This window comes from Camellia sinensis, chromosome 4, assembly GCF_055761805.1.
Source record: "Camellia sinensis isolate YWXY chromosome 4, ASM5576180v1, whole genome shotgun sequence".
NCBI lineage: Eukaryota > Viridiplantae > Streptophyta > Magnoliopsida > Ericales > Theaceae > Camellia > Camellia sinensis.
The window spans coordinates 144,796,589-144,822,257 of record NC_138964.1 but is presented as its reverse complement, the minus strand read 5'-3'; the positions used below and the strand labels follow the sequence as shown (position 1 = coordinate 144,822,257).

At 39.7% G+C, this 25,669-nt stretch overlaps 3 long non-coding RNA genes across 3 annotated transcripts; all 3 read left to right on the top strand.

Annotated features, from left to right (window-relative positions):
• The first annotated feature begins 607 nt into the window (after window positions 1–607).
• On the top strand, window positions 608–2,439 carry LOC145789569 (uncharacterized). Its single transcript, XR_014327620.1, has 2 exons — window positions 608–1,277; window positions 1,374–2,439. It is a non-coding gene; the product is annotated as an uncharacterized LOC145789569 (long non-coding RNA).
• Window positions 2,440–3,594: 1,155 nt separating this feature from the next.
• LOC145789570 (uncharacterized) lies at window positions 3,595–11,036 on the top strand. The gene is made up of 3 exons (XR_014327622.1): window positions 3,595–3,700; window positions 10,477–10,612; window positions 11,003–11,036. It is a non-coding gene; the product is annotated as an uncharacterized LOC145789570 (long non-coding RNA).
• Window positions 11,037–20,657: 9,621 nt separating this feature from the next.
• On the top strand, window positions 20,658–21,798 carry LOC145789568 (uncharacterized). The gene is made up of 2 exons (XR_014327619.1): window positions 20,658–20,813; window positions 21,174–21,798. It is a non-coding gene; the product is annotated as an uncharacterized LOC145789568 (long non-coding RNA).
• The last annotated feature ends 3,871 nt before the right edge of the window (window positions 21,799–25,669 follow it).

Here is a 25,669-nt window from a genome sequence, read left to right as displayed (position 1 = left end):
ACTTCTTCTGATCTCTGTTTCTCTATTTCTAATCAATGGAAATGCTTATTTCATTCTTCAACAGCAAAGACAGTTGCAGAATACAAATTGATGCCTTCAAATCATGGGTTATCTTCTAAAAGCTATAATCATCAGCAATCAATGAGTTTTTCTCAGAGCATTGCTGTTCAGATTCAAGAAATTGATCGGTTCAAATTTGCAATCAAAATAAAGAAAGAAGAATGTATCTTTGATGATGTTTTGAAACCTGATTTTTTTTTTTTTTTTTTCAAAATTGCTCACGAGGCTGAATCTCAAGCTGTTCTTCAAGTTCTTTCTCAGCCCCTTCTCCCTTTCTTCCTCTCTCTCTCTCTCTCTCCTCCTCTTGCGTTCAAACTGTAAAACAAAGAATTTTTTTTTTGGGATTGATCTCAGCCATTGGCTTCATTAGTGGGACAGGTGTCGGGCTGTGAAGGATCACTCTAGAGAATCACTTCACCAAATCACTCTAGAGATCCCAACCCATTTTTTTGAGATACTTTTTTTCCATCGCAAAAAGATTTTTTTTTTTGCCATGGCCTTCGCTGTGTCGTGGCTAATAGACAAAAAAAAAAAAAAAATGCTTCTTATTCTTTCTCTATCACGCCTCTATCTCTGTCTCGCCCTCCTCCTCCTCCTCCCCCTCTCTCTCTCTCTCTCTTTCCACTATCGTCGGTACAAGAGCACACAACCACCACTGCACCATCGCAAACCAGCAGCACCTGATGGCAACACTCGCAGTTACGGAAAACATCAGAGGCAAATCCAGAATACAAAAATTAACGACCTCTCTCACCTTGACGTGTTCGTTCGTTCATTCGTGTCGAGTGTTTTCGTGATAGAGAACGAGGAAGAAAGGAACTCCCGAAGCGTAGAGAGAGAATCTAGAGAGAGAAAGAGAGAGAAAATTGGGGCTGATGAGGGGAAAAAGTTACAGAGGGTTTTCTTGTTTGTTTTTGGTTTCTCTTAGAGGTTAAAGCCTTTGTAACAATTCCTATGTGTTTCTAAACCCCATCATTACCTTCATTTTCCATTTCCATGATCGTTTTCAAAGAGAAAATCCCGAGGAAAAGCGAGGAAGATATAGAGAGAGAGTCGTCTCTGGTGCGAGTTTATCGATTTTGGAGGCAAAAATTGGATCTTGTAGGTTATTCACATTGTGGGTATATTGGAAAGAATCAATGGGTTCGCCTACATTGCGTTTTTGAAGGAAATTTAGGGTTTGATCGCTCTCAACCTGATTGATTTGTGAGAAAATGGTATTCACTTTCAATTGATTTTTGCAACTATTTTGTTTTTCATTTTTTTTTTTTTTTGAATTTTGATGAACTTTGAGTTATATTTGCTGACCTTAGCTAGTAATGGGAGCAAAACAGTCTCCCATTTCACCAAGTGATGCTGAGGGGAGCACCACCGTCTGCAATCTCTATTTCGAATTCTCTTTCTTCCCGCCGATTTTTCAAAGCGATACTGTTCAATCAAAGTTATGAAGGTTTTGATTGCAAGGGAAGCTTTGTTCTTACAGCTTGAATAGAATTTTTTTTTGGGAATTTCATGATGGCAATATTTGTTTGGGTTTAATTCCATCCATATCTCTTTCTTTCTGTGTTGGTTTATTGCAGTATAAATGCTCATTGAGGTTTCTGTAAATATATGAAGTCATGTACATGTATCAGAAGTAAATAATCTATATATATGAATATGTGTAAACATGTATTTATGATTTTTGTACCCTTGCTGTCTCGGTTTCTTACTTGTAGAATTTTCCATATCTGCATTGCCATGTTGTTGTATGTCTGTTTTTTGTGACAAGTGTCTGGTGTTTATTTCCATGCTATTTATGCCAAATGTTATTCACATGTTTGGAAATTGTTGGGTGCTCAAGGTAGGAGTATGAATTATTGAGTTCCAAGAAGCTTCATATAAATTTGTGGTCCATAGATTGGAATTTTTCTTAGCTGGTAACTTTTTAATTTGAAAAAGTTGCTTTAGGGCTTAAGAGTTGATTGGTTATGTGCTTACTTGTCAAACCCAAGATATTGATGCATATATTTTTGCTTCTTGATCTTTCGGGCTAACCTGCAATGAAGTGGCGAATTAAATAGTTAAATTAAGGGTGTTGGATCGAGTTTTATTATCTCTCCTAAAATTGATTGGTGTTATAGAGTTTCACTTTTGTCTTTTATGGAGTTCGACATCGCACTCCGCAGACTTGTTTTTAGAGCAATCGTAGGGAGCGAGTATTGTCTATCAACAAAGGGAAATAGATTTAGATTTAAATTTAGATCTAGAGAAAAAAAAAAGGGAAAAGAAAAAAGACAAAAGAAGCTATTAGAGCTTGATTTGTGCATTGATTTTGTTAATGTAAAGGGCTACAAACAATTTAATGGGGGAATAAAGTCAGCACTTTTAAAGATTTGAGATATAAAGATTGGGAAAAATAATATACTCAATGGCTTGATTGAGAGCCACTATTGGATCAATGGAAAGGTCCAAAGTCATTCATCAAGAAAATCAAGAACTCTAATGTCTTATGACAATAAGGGACAACGTGGGATCCTCTGTTCCCTTGTCCCAAAACACTCATAGGTGTTGAGTTATACATCAAGATTCTTGTTGTTTGAGATTCTCACATAATTCAATAGTTGTGAATGTTTTGGGATAGGGATACAGAGAGATTTGCGGGCACAGGATGATCCTTGGCCATTAGGGGCCCTCTTTATAAATGATAATTAAGAGCATAGGCAAAGCTTGTAAACATCTTCTGCTACTAATATTACCAAAATAGATAGTAGTTTCCAAGCAACTAAATTAGTTGGATTGCACTTCTAAACTAACTCAACTTAGGATGCATAGAATTCTAAAATTCTAGCTTGAAAACTAATAATCTTGGTGTATCGATACTACAGATAAATTGTTACTGTCGTGCTTGTCTTTTTAATTATATCATGCTATAGAGTTAAGATTAGAGTTTGGATTATTTACGCTGTGTTTGGTTGGAGGATTTGGAGAGGGATTTGGAAAGAGAAAGGGAAAAGGTGTGTGAAACTAGGTGAAATATAGGTATGTTTTATTCACAATTCACCTTCCTTTTCCATTTCCTTTTCCAAATCCCTGCTCAAATCCCCCAACCAAACACAGCATTAGTGAGGTTTTTGGTCCCTTTTCTTATATTTGTATAATATTGAGCTATATATATTATAGCTCTTTAAGGAGACTTCTGATGATTTAAAATTTTTCTTCGGCTTTGGTATTCTTTTCATTTAGTGCCAACAGGAGGTTTTTCACCAAGTTTATTTTCAAGCCTTCAACAGTGATTCAGGTATAAGACTGCTCTTGATTGCGTCAAATTTGCAACAAATGACTAATAAGACGACATCTAAAAGGCAAACCAAAGCATCAAACTTATAGCTAATGGTGCATTTTATTTTTTATTTTTTTTTGTTTTATTATTATTATTTTTGTTTTGTTATAATTTTGCAATGGCTTAAGTGGAGAAGTACGTCTAAGGTACGATGATTTAGCTGTGAGCAAGTTCTTTGCTATTTCTTGAATTTTCTGGAACTTACATTTTAACTGCTCTTATGATCAAATTACAAGAATAATGAAGAACATTGATTATAGCAAGATACTGAAGTTCAATTATAGGAACAACTCCTGTTCTCTATAGAAAGTTGTTCAGGTAAGTTCATAAAAGCCCTGAACTCTGAGATTCTTAGTTAGTAGGTGCGTGAAGCTTGGCACGATATTGATAATGAGTTTATGCCCTCATGGTGTATTTTTCCAACAACCAGATTACATTTCTTGCTTTCTTTAAAATCTTTATCTTCGTTACTGTTCTAACTTTGAATTGTTCCCTAATTACATAATCCATGTGAAACCATATTAGCCATTTATTTTGAACAATTAGATTATGAAAATGTAGGAGGTACCGATGTGAATTACTTGAAAAGGTTTCGGCCAAGTTGATTGTGAATTGTTGTGCTGTCAAACTTTTGCTCATTTGAGCTTAAGTATGGTGAATTTAGGCCTGTGAGTTCTTTTTTTTTTTTTTTGGTGAATAAGTCATAAATTAAAACTAGAGAATATACAAAATTACAAGAGGCATGCCCAGGCCCGACCACAACTATAAAGAGTTACACAAAAACTAACAATTATCTAACCTACCCTCAACTGATTTATAAAACCGTTCTAATCCATAATAATTATATGTAGAGCTAAGATGTTCAGCAGCCATATACTAATAGAATAGGGGTCCTGAACAACAGTAATCCAAGCATTGGCAGTCGGTCTGACAAAAATAGCTTCACTTGTACCCACCATAACTTCATCAAAGCAGCACATATTAAAAAACTTGTTCAACAGCCCACTATCTACTATCTCAAAACCAAAACATAGTGAGTCTTCTACACAGCCCGTAGGAGTAGGCCATAACACTAATAAACTAGTATTTACATCAGTCTTCAAAAGATGGTTCAAAAAGTAACAACTATACAATAAACTAAGACAGAGAGCATGACAAGGCGCAAACTGCTACCACCACCAAGCCTCAATTCCTTTGGATAGGAGCAAGATGCAGCCACCTCTAATCCACCACACTAAGCCAACAATCATCCAAGATTCCTCCAAGTCACCAGCCTTCACTGGCAGCAGTCTTACAAGTGTATCCAACACATGGTAGTAGTAATCTCCTGGATGCATTTGCAAGCTAGATGTAATCAATATAACCTACCAATAATGAAGTATGAAATAAGTATTACCAAGAAATAGGTGTAGACGTCCCCGAACGCCCCGGGAGGGTGAGTCCCGTTCTGTTCATTTGTGGGGTCACTACAGCTCGGACTCTCAAATTGTCACGGTTCTTAATCTGAACCAAAGAGTCCAAATCCGGCAAATCGTTTTGAGAAACAGATTTTTGAAAAGAAGTGCCAAACATGGACTGCTTTGCCAGATATAGAGTCGCCACCTAAATATTTTTTTATGGGGAATTTAGGAAACCCTGACTCGGTGCCGAAGGCCACATGTCCGTCATCACCAGAGTTGCCTCGGCTCGGGAGCTAGGGTACGATTGGGGAAGGTCAGCTATGAGCATCCCCTCTCGCCCGATCCGAAGATCGGCCTCTACTAACCATGATATCCGTTTTTGAAAACGTTATGTGTTCTTAAACCAATTATTAGCCTAGCGTTACTATGTTATGCGCGCAGCAAACAAGTATAGACTAGATTGCCTAATTTGGAAATAAGCATTGCATATCCGTTTGTTTTAGAAAACACTTTGGAATTTGTTACTCGTAAGTAGGTTAAAATACGGATTCCAACGAGTTTCTCCAACTCAAACAATCTAACCTTCACCCACAGGCATTCAAACAATTTATCACATAAGCATTTAGCCGCATGGCAAGCATACTGTCATGGCAACACTCACACGCATGCGGGATGCTAAAACATAAATACTTACATCGTACTCTGTGCCAAAATAATAAACTAGTTAGCAAACATGCATGTCCTAGTTCATGTTAAGAATGGCTAATGCATCGCATGCAAAAATGCAATCTAGACAGGCTCGGCTAACCTAAACATGGCATGTGAAAATGCATAACCAACATGTATTCAGTTTGGAATTTGAAATACAGATGCAGTTAGCATGATGCGCCGAGCCCGGTGCATGTAAAACAAACGGATGAATGCACGCATGCATAGCATAAGGTATGCTAAATTAAACATGTCCTAATACTAACCATCATAAGCTGGTAAACAAAAGGGAAGAAAGACGTGGGGTTGGAAGACATACACACACTCACGCACACTTATTACACAATTGCCCTCACTCGGAGGGTCCGAATAAATATTACAGTACGAATAATAAACAAATAAATTATTACAGAATTTCTAATTAATTATCAGAATAAATGCAAGAAGAGAAGTGGCCACGGCCCCTGCCTCGGGATGCGCGAATGATGCATGCTCGAACCCGTCTCGCCCGGAAAGTCCGCACCATACCATTGCTGCCTCTGTTTTTACTGCCTTGCTTCTCTGAAAAATGCCAAAGTTCCGGGGCAGGTCCCTTGCACACTGCAGAATATCATCGGCTGAAGGAAATGCCCACCGGCAATACATAATTTCCACCGGCAGTTAATGAAGCCCTCGGCCCATGAAGGATTGCCGGCCGGTACTGAATGATGCCGATCGACATAAACTTCCTGCAGAAGACAGTTTTGACAGCAACAGAGGGCAAGCAGTGTATGGCATGGAATTTTTAGGCAAATGTATGCATGGACACACTCCCTATCATGTAATGGACTCAAGGGAGCATGGCCCTCGACCCTCGGGCCATCAATCACGCATTTCGATGCATGATGGCCAAAGAGTCAAGTATGCATTTCAATGTCAAATGCAATGCACACAAAACATACAAGGGACCCAACCTCAATCATGATTGGTCAAGAGGCGAGGCAATGCACAACAATGCACATGCGACCTAAGCATGCAAGCAAACATACAAACATGCAATACAACTACATGGCACACACAATGCTAACAACATAACATGCACAACGCATTGAAACATGGCATACACAATGCAAGAATGGGCTTACACCAACATGAGAGAGCCTCAGCCACACTCACATAGGAGGCCATCAGATGAAAACAAGACAACTCGAAATACGTGCACGCGTGCACGCAAACCGAGAACCGACCCTCAGGCACCAAAATGCCACTCTAATGAGACATGGCAAAGACATGGAATATGATATGCAAACATGCAAAAATCAGTAGCAAAATGAGGGGGGAAAACAGCCCCGAAACAAGGCGAAATGGCACCCGATGCATGGAATTTCTCCCGAAATGCAAAACTAGGTACATGAAATGGCTTACAGTTATACAAAGCATGCATAATTGGTACATGGAATGAAAATACAGAAGTAAGGCAGCTCCAAAATAAGCATTTTTACAGTTCAAAGCATGGCCAAACAGTAAGCACAAGTGGGACTAAATTATCATACAAAAATGGCTCCGCAAGGGAGGCAATGAAGCAAGTGGTAGATTCAAAGCCCAAACGGAAAAAGACTCTTCTACAACACTGAAGAGGGACCAAAAATATGACTACTTACAGTTGATGGCCAAGCCTAAATCAGTACACAAGTATTCTCAAAATGCCATGCAAGATAGGGCCCAAAAGAGGTCAAAACACAAAGTATACAAAAAATTCATCAAACAGCCAAAGACCCTTAATGAAACATGAATATGGGGTCAAAATAAGACTGTTTTAAGTTCTGTAAAATGACCAAAAACAGAAGCATAATATGCTAATAGATCATGCAAAAATGGGGACCAATGAGGGATATAATGACAAGTGGCACACGGAGGTCCCAAACAGTGATGAGCCCTTCTTCAATGTTGAAGAGGGGCTCAAAATAAGCCTATCTACAGTTTACACCATGCTCCAAAACAGATCACACGTAGGCCAAAAATATTATGCAAAATTATGGCATAAAGAGGGCTAATGAAGGAAGTGCTAGCTACTGTCCTCAAACAGCAAGAGGTCCTCGATCAAACGTGAAGAGGACCTCAAAATATGATAATTTACAGTTTGGGTCGGAGCCCAAAAATGCGAGCAACTATGGCTTAGATATGAAGCAAGAAAAGACTAGAAAAGGGAAGAGGAGGACTCACCCTTGAAGACCAGCAAACCAGCACCTCTTGGACCAAGTTTAGGTGCTCCTAAGCTCTAAAGAACAGCCTCAAGTTGCTGCAATGGAGTAAGGATGCCTTGTGCTATGAGTTGATGAAGAAATGGGCCAAGAACAAGGGTGTTTGATGGTTGAATGTGAGAGATATAGTGAGAGATGAAGGGATATATGTATGTATATATCAGATATATCTATATATCTCTGGTTTTTTGTTCCAAATATCCAACCAAAACAATGGAGGAGGAGAGGTCCCTTATATAGGCAAAACTAAGCTTCTAAGACAAGCTACAAAGGGTCAAAGGGGTCTAAGGGGAGGTCAAGGCTTATTGGAGAAGCTAGGACAGCTGGTAAGCTTCTTGGGGAAGCCAAGACAAGGGGTCAAGGCTTCCTCAAGAAGCCTTGAGCAAAGGGTGCAAGAAAAGGGGTCAAAGGGTGTGCAAAGGGTGCAAAACAGCCACACACGTGCATGGGGAGCAGGGTCTGTGCATTCCAGCTGCCACAGCTGGCATCCATTCAATCTGTAGAATACTCCGGAAGGTCATCGGCTAGCAAACTTGGTCGGTCAGCCATCTTTTCTGGCCGGTCGGCAATCTATTTGGCCGGTCGGCCATCTATTTGGTCGGTCGGCCATTTGTTTTGGCCGGTCGGCAGGAAAAATCTACCCTGCAGGTCCAACTTCAAACGGGAATAACTTCTTCATATGAACTCCTTTTCAGGTCATTCTTGTGTCAAAATTGAAGCCCCGGAAGTAAGCTTTCCAATGGCACCAGCCTTGCATCAAAATTCCAATTGTACAAAAAGTTATGCTTGTTTTAGTGAAGGCTGCTCAGTTTCGGTCCAACCGGGATGATGCCCAACTTCAACCAATCATATCTCTCCCCTCCGGTCTCGGATTTAAGAGATTCTTGAGTGCAAAATGAAGCCCCGGAAGTCTTCTTTCCAACGGTGGTGACCTAATAACTAAAATCCAAGTGTACAGATAGATAAACCCGATTCAGCGAGGGCTGCTCGACTCGCTTCTACCCGGATTCATGCCGAACTTCTCCCAAACTGGTTTTCTCCTCTCCTTTCCTCTCTTCTTCAACTCCAAACCCCTAAACAAAGTGCTTTGAAGGATTTTCCTCTCTCCTTGCTGAAGAAACTGAACATTTGCCCTGCACACCTTTCATCATCGAGCAAACCATCAGTAGCGCCCAAGTCTTAAGGGTGGTCAAAAATGGGGTGTCTACAATAAGTAGTACAAATCACATAACAGCACCAGGCTAAAGCCCACAGTATATGGGCTCACTACACTCGACCCACAATATAGAATCTCACATCTCTCTATCGCAATTTCCTTACCCAACATATAAAAATCACTCATATAAATCCTAAATCCACTCAACCCATAGAATGTCCACACAAATATTTGAATGTATGACATTTTAAATGTGTTTCTTACTTCACTCAACCCTCATCAAATTGTTGTGTAGCTCCTTATGGTGCTGCATAGATTAGCAAACAATTAGAAAAACACACTTTGTTGCTTTCCTTCACTCATCTCTTTTATACTGAACTCATATCACTCAGCAGCCCTCCCATTCCTGATGATATGGGGCTTCAAAATAGACTCAGGCAGATTCCACTAAGCAATGAACCAGCCATCACCGGTTGATCTTGGCAAATTGTTAATAGACAAAAGTCTACCTCTAATCATTTGAATAATAGATTTAATAAGCACCTCTTCAGGTTTGTATTCTTTATTAAAGATTCTATTATTCCTTTCAAGCCATATATGATACGCAGAGCACAACAAGGACAATTTAAGGATAATTGATCTCAGAGATTTGCCCTTAGTCTCTTTGGTAGCAAAATTGATAACATCAGGCGAGTGAAGATCAGGCCAGTTCACATTGCACTTGGCTTTGAGAGCATTCCAGATCCTAGTAGAAAATAAACAATTAAAGAACAGATGGGAATGACTCTCATCAGGATATTGACAGAAAGGGCAGATTGAAGTAGAGGTCAAGTCAAATAGACTCAATCTATCATCAGTATTCAATCTTTCATGAGAAGCTATCCAAACAATGAAGCTAGCTCTAGGTATCATATGAGGACCCCAGATGAGCTTATGCCAATCAACTTTATCATACTTATTCCTCCAATGATTTCAGGCAGAGTTGATAGTGAACTCCTTATCGAAGTTTAAATTCCAAATAGGTTGATCACACCTAGAGGAATAAAAGCTAATATGAAATTGGCATTATTAATTGGTTTAGTCGTAAGATAATTGGTTATTCTGTTTATAGGAATAGAAAAGCTGCTGATCGATCATCAAACACGGTAAGTCTTTAATTTTCGCCTCTTGCATACCTTAATCTTTCAATTTGTTGAATAAGCATGTAATTGAGATAGAGGAGAACATATATGATATAATTTGCATCCTACTTCTGAAATTGTTTTGCAGACTTGTTGCTATAAATCTCAAACCAAATTATCTTAAGATGTGTGATAAAGTCTTTATATATTTCAAAGAGTCAACTTTCACTTTAAGTGGTAGAAGTGATATTTAAAATATGATATGATGTGAAAACTTTTAAGACATTTCAAATAAACTTATTTCTATAGAAAGTTGTTCAGGTAAGTTCAATTTGCAGCCGGAGTTTTTTTTTTTTTTTGTTATGATTGGCCAATGTTTTTGTTTTGTCTTAGTATTATATCCTATCATAATTTTTTATTATTCTGTTTTTATTGTACTAAGCTATTGCTTTTAATTTTTTTTTTCCAGATGTCATACTTCAAAAGGTCAAGGTGCCTTTGATACTCATTTCTGGACCCTATGGAGTTGGTATTTTGGTTTTGGATTTGGGCTTAGTTTTTGAAGTGTCTCTAATGTAACTGTTTATTTGCCACAACTCTATACAGTTGAGTGCTGAGGCTACAATGCTTCTTAAAGCAATTGGATTTCCCGATTTGTGTTAAAACTATTTTTAAGTTTTGTCAATCAAACTTCATTATTACTTGTTTTACATGTTTTATTCTTTTAAGGAATCTAGTCATTCTGTCCGCCATTGTATTACAAAATAGCCTTAATAAATATTGCTAAATATTAAAAGTGAAAAATATAATTCTGCATATTATTAAGTTGGAAACTTTATTTTCTACAAATTTCAAGGTTTGTGGGCTAAATATTAGAATTATGTTTGTTCACTCAAATTATTTGGAATGCAATTATATTCAGAAAGATTTAACAACCGTGCTTGTGACTGGTGTATTGATGCATACACCATGATAGTTTGGCCATGTATTGACAGGTTGACAGCTTGAAGGAAAAACTCCTTGAAAAGTGTAACAACCCTCATACTATTTACCGATTAATGACTGATTGATTACCGATAAACATTGATTACCGTTAAACTGAACTGATTATGACTGATAATTGGACCGGTTAAAGTACTGAACTGACTGACTGAAAACTGGAACTGAATTGACTGAGTGTGTATATTAAATTGTATTATATCTGTTTGATTGATTATTTGCTCTGTTTGTGTTTTGTGTTTAAATTGTTAATTGAAGGCCTTATCGGCGGCCGAATCCGGAATTGATTGATGTATTATGATCCTCATAATTAATGCGAATTTATGATATATTTATCTGAAAATTGATTAGGTATGATTAAATTAGATTAAACATTGATCAATTGCAAACTTTGACTTATTTACCAAACTTGCCACTAAGTGGGCCACTATCTCACACATTGAGCCTTACACTTGATCATAACATAATTCCCTCAACCCTTTTCTTGAGCCTTGCCGACCTAGAGAGTAGAGAGGGAGAGAAATTGGTTTTTCACCTTGAATTGCTTGGAAACTTGAAGAATTGTTTGGTAATTAAAGTGTAGATTGCTAAATTGAACCTCTAGACTTGCATTCAAGGAACCTAGGTAATGATTTCATCTTCTCATTCTTGTGTTTGAGCTAAGTCTTGCATGGTCCATGATAAATTGTAGAGCTAAGCCATGTTTTGGTTCATACATGTTGACATAGAGCATAATTCATGCATGCATGTTTGAATTGTTGGATTTTGAGTTGAGTTCATGGCAAATTGTTGCATGCATGTCCATGTTTCGAGTGTAGGCCATGATTTCATCATGTTTTGGAAATAATTGGCTCTTTAGAGCATCAAATTGAAGCTTTAAATTGGTGTGAATTCATGCTTGTTTGCATGTTCATCTTGTTCTTGAAATTGATTTGAAATTGAGTTCGAACTAAATACCCTTGGGCTTTGATTCCTCAAATTGAGCTTTGAACCATGTTATTCTATGTGTTTATAAAGGTTTTCCAGAAAAATGGGCCCAAGAGGATTGGTTTTGATGCATTTGAACTTGGTTTTGAGCTTGGAGGTACAATCTGGAATTTCCAGATTCTGCACTTCCGCTCGAGCAGGGGAAGTGACGCTCGAGCGTGGAATCCGAGCATCCAGTATCTCTGCACTGTTTTACAGTTCGCTCGAGCGGAGGATTGGGAGCTCGAGCGGAGTCATGTGTCTCAAGCTCGAGCGGGCGTCGAGCGTCCGTCGAGCGAAGATTTCATCCATCCAGTACTTTTATAGTACGCTCGAGCGGGAAAGTTGACGCTCGAGCGTGTACCTTTGTTGCATGTCCGCTCGAGCGGGTAAACCTGAGCTCGAGCGGGAATCTGTTTTTTTGAAAATTTTGAAACTATTTTCTGATCACATCTTTGCATCCTCATCCCATTCTAGGCATTCTTAGGCCTAGTTTAAGGCATATTGTTGAGGAGATAGATGTAGAACACACCGAGGCATTAGGGATTAAATTATGATATTTCCCAACTGTGTAGCTTAGTGTGTGTTCAATCTGTGAACTGTGTAGGGTTGGCGACTGGAGAGACACGCTCTAGCACACCGTAGCCCGAACACTGTGAGTAACAATTGTGTAAAGATATGTTCAACTGAGAATGTTTTCTGACTGTTTAACGAAACTGCTTTCTGAAGTACTTATTGTTAATTGTTGAATGTATGTCCTATATTCCGAAATGTATTGTGGCATCCTTAGCAACTGCTGTATACTGTTACTGCTACTGTTACAGAGATCTCTGTCGGTTCCCTCGCGGAACCACTACTGTTTACTGACTGATGGCCATCATTACTGTTTGGTCTTTAAGACCTACTGTTTACTGCTATGCTAATGGATGTACCACATATGACTGAATAACTGTTCTGATTGAAAGACTGAAGTATTGTTTAATGAACTGTTTTCATTACTGTAAGGACATTTCATTCTTAACCTCTTTACGCATTATGTTATTCACTGGGCTTTAGCTCACTGTTTATATATATATATGTAGGTGCTCAGCCACCAGATCGGAGCTAGGAGCGCGGGTTAGACTCCAGTTTTGTCAAGCCAGCCTTTGTGCCTCACTGCGAGGTTCCGAGTTGCCATGCTATGGCTTTGGGGTGCTCTGTTTCCCCCCCCCCCGGTCACTGTTTGATTACTGTATAGACTGTCAGCTATTAACTGTACTGTTACCAAGGGATTAGGTCTCTGTACTGTGTAACTGTAAATTTTGTATAGACTGTACTGCTTGTATATGTGAATGCATGAAAAATCTTTTTGGCATACAGACTGTCACAGCTCAATGGACATTATTTATTTACTGTATTGGCTTCCGCCAGGCCCTGTACTCTGTTTTACTGTGTTACTGTTCTGCAGGCCTTCGGTAATCTCGGATTACTGGCCGGTTACGGTGCTAAACCCATAGGGCCGGGTTTGGGTCGTGACAGAGTGGTATCAGAGCGATACTTAACCACGAGTTATACCGCACACACGTGTCCAAATGAGCTATAGGGTGTCCTAGAAAAGTGATTAGGACATTTCATGAGCATGATAAGTGTGTGGTTATGTTATGACTGAATATATGCTAACATGTTAAACTGCGAAACAAATGACTGCTTATGTTTAAAACTGTTATAACTGCTTATAGTGAAATGGACAATGCAAATGAACCTGAATCCTCCTCTACCGAGGCAAGAATGGAAAGAATGATGGAACCGATAACTGCTAGACTTGAACAACAACAGAACCAACAGCCCCCACCTCTTCCTCCGGTACAGCCGGAACCTAATGCGAATATGAATGATGGAGATATTATTGCTCTGACCCAGAAGTTCAGCAAAATGAAACCGCCATCCTTTCAGGGAGGCCTTGAACCGTTAAAAGCTGAAGCTTGGGTTCTGGAAACAGAAAAACTATTTGAAGTGTTTCCGTGCTTCGAAGTGAATAAAGTATTGTTAGCTACCTTCACCCTGCAGGAAGAAGCTAGAAGGTGGTGGATGTTGATCCGCGATACAAGTACTGTTATGACTTGGGCTCAGTTCAAGGAGTCCTTCTTTGAAAAGTACTTCCCACAGTGTGTCAGGGATAGGAAAGTGACTGAATTCGAACAACTGAGACAGGGTACGATGTCCGTTGCGGAATATGAAACAAAATTTACTGAACTTGCCAGATATGCACCACACATGGTGGACACTGACTACAAGAAGGCCAAAAAATTTGAGGGTGGCCTTAATGTTGCAATACTTGACCGAATAAATGTTTTGAAACTACCGACTTTTGTGGGTGTTCTCGACCGGGCATTGATGGCCGAGTCAAACATTGAAGCACTGAAAACTAAAACACCAACGTCGGAATGGCGTAGTAAGAGGCAAGGTTTTAAATTCAAGAAAGCCAAGCACAACCCGGCCAACAAGAAACAGAATACGGGGTCGACAACTAACCCCAGTCAAGGGAGTGGGTTCATTCCACCCTGCTCTGTATGTGGCAACAAGCACAAAGGGGTTTGTCACAAAATATCTGGAGCCTGTTACAGATGTGGCAAAGTGGGCCACATGGTTAGAGACTGTCCCTCTGCTCCGCAAGTTAGTAGCAAAGCTACGCCAAGGGCAGCAGCGTCAACTGTAGCACCCAAGCCTAACCCCAAAGCTACCGGGAAGGAGCCCATGAGGCAGGGCCGAGTATTCGCCCTAGTACCGGGAGACGTGCAAAATACTGAAATCGTTGTGTCAGGTATCCTCTCTATTTGTACACAAAATGCATATGTATTGATTGATTCGGGGTCTACACATTCTTATGTATCGCATGCTTTCTCACGGAAATTGAATAGACCCTTAGAACCTATGAACTATCTGCTAGCCGTATCATCACCCGTAGGAGGATCCATGACATGTGCTTATATGTACCCCGCATGTGAAATCATTGTTGGGGATATGCATCTGTTTATTGATTTACTACCATTGAACGTTGATAATTTTGATGTAATATTGGGGATGGATTGGTTACAAAAATATCATGCCACTATTGATTGTGTGACCAAGCAAGTTGTTTTCCGCCCACCTGGTTTGCCTGAATTCGTGTTTAATGGAAGTGGAGTAGTACCTCATCCGTATTTGATTTCGTCAGTGAAAGCCGTTAAATTAATTAGAAAGGGGTGTAAAGGATATCTGTGTTCTGTGCTGACTGTGTCTACTGATGATAGTGTTAAAACTGATGTGAATTGTATTCCTATAGTCAGGGAATTCCCAGATGTATTTCCAGATGATCTGCCAGGGAATTTGATTGACAGGGAGATTGAATTTACCGTCGATGTGATTCCGGGTACACAGCCGATATCGAAAGCTCCTTACAGAATGGCCCCAACTGAACTGAAGGAGCTGAAAGTGCAATTGCAAGAACTGCTAGACAAGAAGTTTATCAGGCCCAGTACTTCGCCATAGGGTGCACCGGTTTTGTTTGTAAAGAAGAAAGATGGCTCGCTGAGACTGTGCATTGATTACCGTGAATTGAACAAGGTAACTGTGAAAAATAAATACCCATTACCGCGCATTGATGATTTATTTGATCAGTTACAGGGTGCACAAGTGTTTTCTAAGATTGATCTCAGATCGGGGTATCATCAACTGAAGGTTAAACCGGAAGACATAGATAAAACTGCTTTTAGAACGAGGTATGGCCATTATGAATTTTTAGTTATGCCTTTCGGAGTCACGAATGCACCAGTTGCATTTATGGACCTCATGAACAGAATTTTTAAACCATACCTTGATGACTTTATTGTAGTATTTATTGATGACATATTGATTTACTCCAAGAGTATAGAACAACATGAACATCATCTGAGACTTACCCTGCAGACCCTAAGAGAACAGAAACTGTATGCTAAACTGTCTAAATGTGAATTTTGGCTTGACCATGTTATGTTTTTGGGGCATGTTGTTAGCAAAAATGGAATTTCTGTTGATCCGCAGAAAATTGAAGCTGTAGTGAACTGGCCTAGACCAACCAACGTGACTGAAGTCCGAAGCTTTTTGGGTTTGGCTAGATATTACAGAAGATTTGTCAGAGATTTCTCTAAAATTGCTTTACCGTTGACTCAACTGACCCAGAAAAGAGTATCATTTGACTGGACTGACCAAAGAGAATCTGCTTTCCAGGAGTTGAAAACTCGATTAATGACTGCACCAGTTCTTACCTTACCTTCAGGTACGGATGGTTATACTGTATTTAGTGACGCTTCTCATAAGGGTTTAGGGTGTGTGTTAATGCAGAATGGGAGAGTTATTGCTTATGCTTCCCGACAGTTGAGACCGCACGAAAAGAACTACCCGACCCATGATCTGGAACTTGCTGCCGTAGTATTTGCACTGAAAATCTGGCGTCACTATCTGTATGGGGTGACATGTGAAGTATACACCGACCACAAGAGCTTAAAATATTTCTTCACACAGAAGGAACTAAATATGAGACAGCGCAGATGGCTAGAACTGATCAAAGACTACGACCTACAGATTCTGTATCATCCGGGAAAAGCCAATACTGTTGCCGATGCATTGAGCCGAAAGTCAATTGCCAACTTAGCTTGTTTGCTCACCGGACAGAAAGAACTTCTTGGTGACCTTGAAAAATTTGAAATCGAAGTTGTTTTGAGAGAACAAGGTGGAACGCTAGCCGCTATTTCTGCTCAACCAGCCTTGATAGAAGAAATTAAAGAGAAACAGCAACAGGATGACTTCTTGAAAAAGATCATCGAAGAAAGAGAGTCTAAGCCGAGACCGGATTTCAAACTCGAGAACAATGTACTGAAATTTCAAGAAAGACTGTGTGTACCGAATGATACTGAACTGAAAAGAAGAGTTCTGCAAGAGGGCCACAATTCAAAATTGTCTATCCACCCGGGGAATACGAAAATGTACCAAGATCTGAAACAGAATTTCTGGTGGCCGGGAATGAAGAAAAAAATTGCCGACTTTGTGTCCAAATGTCTTCATTGCCAACAAGTCAAAGCTGAACATCAACGACCTGCCGAGTTATTGCAACCCCTACCCATACCAGAGTGGAAATGGGAGCATATCACAATGGATTTTATCGTTGGGTTACCTCGCTCCAGAAAAGGTATGGATTCAATTTGGGTTATTGTTGATAGACTAACCAAATCTGCTCACTTCTTACCTGTCAAGGCAATCTATAACGCGGACAAATTGGCTGTTATCTATATTGATGAAATTGTGAGACTGCATGGAGTGCCTGTGTCTATTGTTTCTGACAGGGATTCGAAGTTTACATCGAGATTTTGGCAAAGTCTACAGACTGCACTGGGTACCGAATTGAGGCTGAGTAGTGCCTATCATCCTCAGACAGATGGACAGTCAGAAAGGACCATCCAAACGCTGGAGGATTTACTGAGAATGTGTGTCCTTGATTTTCAGGGAGATTGGGAAAGTCATCTGCCATTAGTTGAATTCGCGTACAACAACAGCTATCACTCGAGTATTGGCATGGCGCCTTTCGAGGCATTGTATGGCAGGAAATGTAGATCTCCGATTTGCTGGGCAGAAGTTGGAGACGGGCCTTTGCTTGGGCCCGAGATTGTTTATGAAACGACTGAGAAAGTGAAACTGATACAACAGAGAATGAAAACTGCACAGAGCCGACAGAAGAGTTATGCTGACGTCAGAAGACGGGACAGAGAGTATGAAGTGGGTGATCACATTTTTGTGAAAGTGACACCAATGAAGGGCCAGACTCGTTTTGGAGTCAAAGGCAAGTTAGCACCGAGATACGTCGGACCGTATGAGATTATTGAGAAAATTAATCCGGTGGCGTATCAAGTTGCGCTCCCTCCTGAAATGGAGCACATGCATAACGTCTTCCACATTTCGATGTTAAGAGATTATCTTCGGGATCCCTTCCATGTAATTGAGCCTACTCGGGTAGTGTTGAGTGATGACTACACTTACGAGGAACGGCCTATACAGATTGTAAACAGACGGATCAAGAAGTTGAGAAACAAAGAGATCCCGCTAGTGAAAGTTGACTGGCAGAACCATGGGGGCATGTATGCCACTTGGGAAAGGGAAGATGACATGGCTAAAAGATATCCTGAACTGTTTCCACTGAACCCTATCTTCTTCCAGAATGAAGGTAACTCGAGTTTAGAGGACTAAACTCTTTATAAGGAGGGGAGACTGTAACAACCCTCATACTGTTTACCGATTAATGACTGATTGATTACCGATAAACATTGATTACCGTTAAACTGAACTGATTATGATTGATAATTGGACCGGTTAAAGTACTGAACTGACTGACTGAAAACTAGAACTGAATTGACTGAGTGTGTATATTAAATTGTATTCTATCTGTTTGATTGATTATTTGCTCTGTTTGTGTTTTGTGTTTAAATTGTTAATTGAAGGCCTTATCGGCGGCCGAATCCGGAATTGATTGATGTTTTATGATCCTCATAATTAATGCGAATTTATGATATATTTATCTGAAAACTGATTAGGTATGATTAAATTATATTAAACATTGATCAATTGCAAACTTTGACTTATTTACCAAACTTGCCACTAAGTGGGCCACTATCTCACACATTGAGCCTTACACTTGATCATAACATAATTCCCTCAACTCTTTTCTTGAGCCTTGCCGACCTAGAGAGTAGAGAGGGAGAGAAATTGGTTTTTCACCTTGAATTGCTTGGAAACTTGAAGAATTGCTTGGTAATTAAAGTGTAGATTGCTAAATTGAACCTCTAGACTTGCATTCAAGGAACCTAGGTAAGGATTTCATCTTCTCATTCTTGTGTTTGAGCTAAGTCTTGCATGGTCCATGATAAATTGTAGAGCTAAGCCATGTTTTGGTTCATACATGTTGACATAGAGCATAATTCATGCATGCATGTTTGAATTGTTGGATTTTGAGTTGAGTTCATGGCAAATTGTTGCATGCATATCCATGTTTCGAGTGTAGGCCATGATTTCATCATGTTTTGGAAATAATTGGCTCTTTAGAGCATCAAATTGAAGCTTTAAATTGGTGTGAATTCATGCTTGTTTGCATGTTCATCTTGTTCTTGAAATTGATTTGAAATTGAGTTCGAACTAAACACCCTTGGGCTTTGATTCCTCAAATTGAGCTTTGAACCATGTTATTCTATGTGTTTATAAAGGTTTTCCAGAAAAATGGGCCCAAGAGGATTGGTTTTGATGCATTTGAACTTGGTTTTGAGCTTGGAGGTGCAATCTGGAATTTCCAGATTCTGCACTTCCGCTCGAGCGGGAGAAGTGACGCTCGAGCGTGGAATCCGAGCATCCAGTATCTCTGCACTGTTTTACAGTCCGTTCGAGCGGAGGATTGGGAGCTCGAGCGGAGTCATGTGTCTCAAGCTCGAGCGGGCGTCGAGCGTCCGTCGAGCGAAGATTTCATCCATCCAGTACTTTTACAGTACGCTCGAGCGGGAAAGTTGACGCTCGAGCGTGTACCTTTGTTACATGTCCGCTCGAGCGGGTAAACCTGAGCTCGAGCGGGAATCTGTTTTTCTGAAAATTCTGAAACTATTTTCTGATCACATCTTTGCATCCTCATCCCATTCTAGGCATTCTTAGGCCTAGTTTAAGGCATATTGTTGAGGAGATAGATGTAGAACACACCGAGGCATTAGGGATTAAATTATGATATTTCCCAACTGTGTAGCTTAGTGTGTGTTCAACCTATGAACTGTGTAGGGTTGGCGACTGGAGAGACACGCTCTAGCACACCGTAGCCCAAACACTGTGAGTAACAATTGTGTAAAGATATGTTCAACTGAGAATGTTTTCTGACTGTTTAACGAAACTGCTTTCTGAAGTACTTATTGTTAATTGTTGAATGTATGTCCTATATTCCGAAATGTATTGTGACATCCTTAGCAACTGTTGTATACTGTTACTGCTACTGTTACAGAGATCTCTGTCGGTTCCCTCGCGGAACCACTACTGTTTACTGACTGATGGCCATCATTACTGTTTGGTCTTTAAGACCTACTGTTTACTGCTATGCTAATAGATGTACCACATATGACTGAATAACTGTTCTGATTGAAAGACTGAAGTATTGTTTAATGAACTGTTTTCATTACTGTAAGGACATTTCATTCTTAACCTCTTTACGCATTATGTTATTCACTGGGCTTTAGCTCACTGTTTATATATATATGTAGGTGCTCAGCCACCAGATCGGAGCTAGGAGCGCGGGTTAGACTCCAGTTTTGTTAAGCCAGCCTTTGTGCCTCACTGCGAGGTTCCGAGTTGCCATGCTATGGCTTTGGGGTGCTCTGTTTCCCCCTCCCGGTCACTGTTTGATTACTGTATAGACTGTCAGCTATTAACTGTACTGTTACCAAGGGATTAGGTCCCTGTACTGTGTAACTATAAATTTTGTATAGACTGTACTGCTTGTATATGTGAATGCATGAAAAATCTTTTTGGCATACAGACTGTCACAGCTCAATGGACATTATTTATTTACTGTATTGGCTTCCGCCAGGCCCTGTACTCTGTTTTACTGTGTTACTGTTCTGCAGGCCTTCGGTAATCTCGGATTACTGGCCGGTTACGGTGCTAAACCCATAGGGCTGGGTTTGGGTCGTGACAAAAAGTTAGAACAATTCATTGTCAACCTTGAACTTGATTCTAAAGAAGTAAGCAATTCTTCATTGGATCATGATAGACCTTTTAAATAAGGAAATTACCCCGACTCAGTTCCTTCTGCTTTCTGCTGCTTCTGAGGTAAGTGAACACAAAATGACATTATATTTGTTTTTTATATGGGTATCTTCTTGGATTAAATTTAAATTTAATTGTATTATCGTATCGTATCAAACCACTCCTAGCCGTTAGTGCAATTTTAATAAGATGAACTATGTTTCAATTTCTAACTGTGCTTGTATTACCAAAAAGAACATAATTTCAGAAATAGGAGCCAGCTGGAACTGTTGTTCTGTCAAATTTTTTTTTTTTTTTCCCTGAAGCATGTACTCGTTAGTTCTTGTAGCAAGTGCCCATGTTAGATTTTTTGTTTTACTTTCTTAAATCCTGTAGTTACTTTTTGCACAATAACCATTACTTATCTACTATTTTTTGTGTTAGGCTTCTACTCGGAAATTTGTGGAAGTGGTCTGTGCTTATTGGGTAATATTCCCTGAGTCAGAGCAGCAACTAATCAAACTTGCTCAAGACCTTCTTACTAGGTATGAGTTTTTTTTTCAACAAATTTTTTTTTTATTATAAAAATTTGCTAGCATTTATGATGTACTTTTTCTTGGATGATCTTTTAAAGAAGAAGAAATGCATTTTGCTCATAAATGAGGGAAATTATATTTTATCCTAGGGGTGAAAAAGCGGCTGGTTTGGAAACACTATCCCGAGGTCTAAAAATAGTTAGAGAAGCTGTTGGAAGATACATTGTGTGGTACTCGATTCATGTATATGTCATAATCTTATTTATTGAAATAAATATCAAATGTTTTATATTTTTTTAAGTTTGAAATTAATTATATTTTTTTTAAATTAATTTTTTTTTTGTTTCTTTTTGTAGATGCTATCTATTGAGTATGTGATGATATCTTCGCATATCAATATCGAAGCTTACTATTGATACTAAAACAAGCTATAATATATAGGTTTTTTTATATATACTGTCGATACTTTTGTTTTGTTTTAAATACAAATTTGAGTTCTTGAATTATCAAAAATTATTAATATTGTTAAAAGATGTTTTATGGGAGCTTTTTTGATAAATCCTTTTTCTAAGAGCTTTATTCCATCCAACCCATATTCTTTTTGACTATTCCATTAGGTTCTATTTGAGGTAAGAAGACCAAAATACCCTTTTCATCTACTTATGTTCCATTTACTCCACATTATTTTCTTATGTTTCAATAAGTCCTATGGGTGACATAATTACCAAAATACCCCAAATGTGAATGTTCACATCGTCAATGTGAATGTTCACACCGTCAATGTGAACGTTCCTATTTAAGGTAAGAAGACCAAAATACCCTTTTCATCTACTTATGTTCCATTTAGTCCACATTATTTTCTTATGTTTCAATAAGTCCTATGGGTGACATAATTACCAAAATACCCCTAATGTGAATGTCCACACTGTCAATGTGAATGTTCCTATTTGAGGTAAGAAGACCAAACTACCCTTTTCATCTACTTATGTTCCATTTAGTCCACATTATTTTCTTATGTTTCAATAAGTCCTATGGGTGACATAATTATCAAAACACCCCTAATGTGAATGTTCACATCTTATGGGTGACATAATTACCAAAATACCACTAATGTGAATGTTCACATCGTCAATATGAATGTTCACACAGTCAATGTGAATGTTCCTATTTGAGGTAAGAAGACCAAAATACCCTTGTCATCTACTTATGTTCCATTTAGTCCACATTATTTTCTTATGTTTCAATAAGTCCTATGGGTGACATAATTATCAAAATACCCCTAATGTGAATGTTCACACTGCCAATGTAAATGTTTATATCATCAATATGTAGGGGCTCGGCCCAGCCCGAGCCGGGGCCAACCCATGTAAAGCCTCGTGGGTGCTTGCCAAAATTCGAGCCGAGCCGAAACGGCCCACGGGACAAAAAATTAGGCCTAGGCCCTAGCCCTAGCACAAAGGTATTCAGGCTTTGGGTGCCCCGGTGGGTCGAGCCAAGGGCTTGGGCTTAGACTTGGGCTTGGGTCGGGCTTGGGTAAGCCTCGCCATTTTTTTAATTCTTTTTAATTTTTTCTCCTAAAATTTTATTATTTTTCACAAAAAAGACACCGGGCCTCGGGCCGAGCCTTAAATGGGCCTTATGTGGGCCAAACTTCAAAGTGATGGCCCAGGTCCTAGGCCAAGTTCTCGGGCTAGGCTCAGGTCCGGGCCCAAACGAGCTTGCCCCGAGCCGCGGGAGGGCTTCGGGTGGCCCACGGGCCGTGGGCCAATTTTACATTCCTATCAATGTGAATATTAACATGTCAATGTGAATATTCACATTGTCAACAAGTCGAACCCGCTTCGGGCCCCGGGCCAATTTTACACTCCTATCAATGTTAATGTTAACATGTCAATGTGAATATTCACATTGTAAACGGGCCGGGCCAGGCCAGGCCCGCGGGCGGGTTTCAGGCCACCTACAGGCCGCGGGTCAATTTTACACTCCTATCAACGTGAATGTTAATATGTTAATGTGAATATTCACATTGTCAACAGGTCGGGCCGGGCCCGCCCCGGGCAGCCCACGAGCCACGAGCGGGTTTCGGGGAGCCATGGGCCGCAGGCCAATTTTACACTTCGATCAATGTGAATGTTAACATGTCAATGTGAATATTCACATTGTCAACGGACCGGGATTGCCCCGGCCCGGGGGGGAGTTTCAGACCGCCCACGGGCCAATTTTACATTCTTACCAATGTGAATGTTAAAATATGAATATTTACAGCCCGCCCCGTCCCAGGCAACGGGTGGGCTTCGGGCCGCCCACGGGCCGCGGGCCAATTTTACACTCCTATCAATGTGAATGTTAACATGTCAATATGAATATTCACATTGTAAACGGGGCGGGTCGAGCTCGCGAGCGGGTTTCAGGCCGTCCACGGGTCACGGACCAATTTTACACTCCTATCAATGTGAATGTTAATATGTCAATATAAATATTCACATTGTAAACGGGTCGGGCCGGGCCCGCGAGCGGGTTTCGAGCTGCCTACGGGCCGCCGGTCAATTTTACACTCCTATCAACGTGAATGTTAATATGTTAAAGTAAATATTCACATTGTCAACGGGCCGGGCCAGGTCGGGCCCACCCCGGGCAATCTACGGGTCGCGGGCGGGTTTCGGGCCGCCCACGGGCCGCGGGCCAATTTTACACTTCTATCAATGTGAATGTTAACATGTCAATGTGAAAATTCACATTTTCAACGGACCGGGCCCGTCCCGGCTCGGGGGTGAGTTTCGGACTGCCCACGGGCCACGGGCCAATTTTACATTCTTACCAATGTGAATGTTAAAATATGAATATTTACAGGCCGCCCCGCCCCGGGCAACAGGCGGGCTTCGGGCCGCCCACGGGCCGCGGGCCAATTTTACATTCCTATCAATGTGAATGTTAACATGTCAATGTGAATATTCACATTGTAAACGGGCCGGGCCTGGCTCGCGGGCGGGTTTCGGGCTGCGGGTCAATTTTACATTCCTATCAACGTGAATATTAATATGTTAATGTGAATATTCACATTGTCAACGCGTCGGGCCCGCCCCGGGCAGCCCACGGGCCACGGGCAGGTTTCGAGCCGCCCACAGGCCGCGGGCCAATTTTACACTTCTATCAATGTGAATGTTAACATGTCAATGTGAATATTCACATTGTCAACGGACCGGGCCCGCCCCGGCCCAAGGGCGATCTTCGGACCGCCCACAGGCCACGAACCAATTTTACATTCTTACCAATGTGAATGTTAAAATATGAATATTTACATCATAAAATTGCTAACCGTTCAAAAAATATTTGTAAGGGTATCAAAATTAAATATAAGGGCATAAGAGTCTAAAAAAAGAGTGTAAATCAAGAAAAATGACTTTATGGAATAAAACTATACATACATGGGACTAAATGAGTTAATAAATTTCTTCATAGACTTTTTGGGTTAAAACACTTCTAAATGGGATTTATCAATAAAAATCCCATATTTTATATATTTTTGTAAGAAATATTTGGTTGACAGTGTCTTGTTACATAGTGCATATATATTATTATTCGTATATATGATTTTGTGAACGTGAATGTGAATGTGAATGTGAATGTGAATGTGGATATGGATGTATTTTATTTTAGAAAATATTAATAATTTGTATAGGAAATTAATTAATAAAATATATATTTATTTTATGAAAATAATTATTTTGCAACAATAATAAACCGTCGCTAATGTAATCATCATTTCCTTACATTTTATTAGCGACGGGTTAACCTGTTGCATATACATATTAGTGACATCTTTAGCAACGGTTTAAACTGTCGCAAATACAATATTAATTTAATTTTACTTCTTTTGTGATGTTTTAGACCGTCGCTAATAATACTTTTTGCAACGACAAATACCGTCGTTAAAAAAGTTTTGGCGACGGCAACCCATATCGTCACTAAAAGTGAAGTTTTTTTCACTTTTTTTGTGTCAGGTTAAACCATTACAAAAATCATTGATTAGTCGTCGCTACAACAATACGACGGTTTGTAACCGTCGCAAATACTTTTTGTCTCGCCCCCTTCCGCCACCCCTCATTTCCCGTCGCTACGCCGTCGCAAAAAGTCTTTTGAGACGATATATGGACCTTTTGTGACGTTTGAGACCGTCGCAAAAAGTCCAATTTTTAGTAGTGTATTTTTAGTATATTTAAGTATAGTAGTATTAAAATTCACTTCAACAGTAGTGTATATGTTGGGTTAAAATAGCACTATGTTATTTTCTCTACAAAATTAGCATAATATTATTTTATGTGCTAAATTTTAGCACATAAAATAATACAATGTTGTTTTATACACTATATGTTTAACTAGTTAATATTGTTTTGATAAAAATTT